General features: G+C 43.2%; 1 protein-coding gene across 1 annotated transcript in view; it reads left to right on the top strand.

Moving 5' to 3' along the window:
- Positions 1-2500, top strand: part of LOC310864359 (large neutral amino acids transporter small subunit 4-like) — a 60392-nt gene that overhangs the window by 53361 nt on the left and 4531 nt on the right. The gene's annotated exons all lie outside the window — the stretch shown is intronic.

Below are 2500 nucleotides of genomic sequence, written 5' to 3'. Positions count from 1 at the left end.
CTCTCCCCCCTAGTGCAGCGCTACGTCACATCATTTGGAGCGACGCCCACCCGGAAGGGTTGACTCCTCCCACTTTTAGACCAGAGCGGCCAATGCGTTCCTCCAGGCTTTACATTTTTGCACCAACAAAAATGAAAGCCTGGTACCGAGGCTAGCTAAAAGCTAGCCCACACCGACCGGCTGTACCGTCAATCCTGCTGGCGAATGTACGCTGAACGCACAGCTGAAGCTACGGATGGCTGCTCGGCGCGAGATAAAGGACTGCTGTGCCACGGAAACATGGCTAAATGATCGCATCCCAGACTGCTGTGCCAGGGAAACATGGCTAAATGATCGCATCCCAGACTGCTGTGCCACGGAAACATGGCTAAATGATCGCATCCCAGACTGCTGTGCCACGGAAACATGGCTAAATGATCACATCCCAGACTGCTGTGCCAGGGAAACATGGCTAAATGATCACATCCCAGACTGCTGTGCCAGGGAAACATGGCTAAATGATCTCATCCCAGACTGCTGTGCCAGGGAAACATGGCTAAATGATCGCATCCCAGACTGCTGTGCCAGGGAAACATGGCTAAATGATCGCATCCCAGACTGCTGTGCCACAGAAACATGGCTAAATGATCACATCCCAGACACAGTGTCTCTATACTCTCCGGAATAATCCTTATGCTTTCTTGCTATGCTGTGAAGGAAAAGGAGTCTGTATTGAAGAACTGGTGATTTAACCCATTCTGACCTGAGATCAGATTCATACGAGGTTTCCGCCGGACACACACTGGTCTGATTAACCCATTCTGACCTGAGATCAGATTCCAAAAAAATGTCAGTCGTTCTTCGATTTTCAAAAAATAGCAGACCTACAAGCTCGTATCGCGCCACTCGGTGGCGCGATATGAGCTTGTAGATCTGCTATTTTTCAATAGCTAAAGCATGACATGATGCCAACACCAAAATGGGTGCCCGGTCAGAATGGGTTAATAAACAAAATAATAATTCAAAAAGGACAAACGTGATCAGCCAGTGTTCTAATTCTGTATCCAACCTCCGTAGTGAACAAACAAAGTAATATCTCTCTTCCTCTCAATAATGCGACCGCTTCCCTGCACACCAGAACACAACGTAAACACAAGATATCCCATAATACTCCTCATCCCAGACTCAGCCCGCCAACACAGTTAACCCATTCTGACCTGAGATCAGATTCATACGAGGTTTCCACTGGACACACGCCGGTCTGACGAACCCATTCTGACCTGAGATCAGATTCTAAAAATGTCAGTCGTTCTTCGATTTTTTTCAAAAATAGCAGACCTACAAGCTCGTATCGCGCCACTCGGTGGCGCGATATGAGCTTGTAGATCTGCTATTTTTCAATAGCTAAAGCATAACATGATGCTGACACCAAAATGGGTGCCCGGTCAGAATGGGTTAAAGGTTTTATGACATTCATTTTCTTTTATTTTTCTTCTTCTTTTTTCTTTTAGGTTTTATGGCCTCAATTACACCCAAAAAACCTGAACTTTGAACATTCAGTGGATTTTCTGTGGTCTGAAGTTTTCTTTGGGGTTTTTTGGGCCTTTTGAGCTACAATGAAAACAGGCAACACAGTGAAACAGTGACATCTGCTGGCAAATCCCATTGACATATATGGGATTTGCAGTAAGTGATGTCACTTACTGCTGGCAAATCAGAGCACCTGTTTGAGCCAGAAAACCCCAGATCACAGAAAATCTACTGAATGTTAAAAGTTCATGTTTTTTGGGTGCAATTGAGATTAGAAAACCTAAAAAAAACAAGAACAATTCCAAAACCAGCAGTGTTGTTTTCGTCGACTAAAACTAAGACGAAAAATGTTCGTCGACTACCTTTTTCACTGAAGAAAACTAAATGGAAACTAAATTAAAACTATGCTGTGGTGACTAAAACTATAAGACTAAATATACTGACAATTTCGTCAACAAATAAAAACTAGACTAAAATGTTAGGAAGGGACTAGTGGACAAGAGATCCAGTATAAGTCATTTTACACTTGGTTGCATGCTGAAAATAGCTTGTAGATCGGCTATTTTCAGCAAGTGTAAAATAAGTCATTATGACAGGCAACAAGGCCCGCAAAAATACATTTTAGTCGACTAAATCACCTGTAGATTTAGTCGTTTAAAATCTTATGACATTTAGTCGACTAAAACTTGACTAAACACTAGAACATTCCAGGTGACTAAAATGTGACTAAAACTAAGTGAAAACTATTCAAGAGACAACGACTAAAACTGAAATAAAGACCTAAAGTGGTCCACTAACACCTCAGCAAGAGGACAATAAGTGAAGTGACAATAAATCTGATTGATTGATTGATTGATTGATTGATTGATTGATTGAGTGAGTTAACTCTTCGTGTGCTGTGTCTCCAGGTACCCGTCGTCTCAGTTCGGCAGCCTGACGGGAATGCAGTCTCTGATCTCTGCTCTGTTCGCTCTGCTGCAGCAGCCCCTGT

This window comes from Protomyctophum parallelum, assembly GCF_964188405.1.
Source record: "Protomyctophum parallelum genome assembly, chromosome: 9".
Classification (NCBI taxonomy): Eukaryota; Metazoa; Chordata; class Actinopteri; order Myctophiformes; family Myctophidae; genus Protomyctophum; species Protomyctophum parallelum.
Note: the sequence above shows the minus strand (reverse complement) of the source record. Positions and strands in the feature narration are given on the sequence as shown.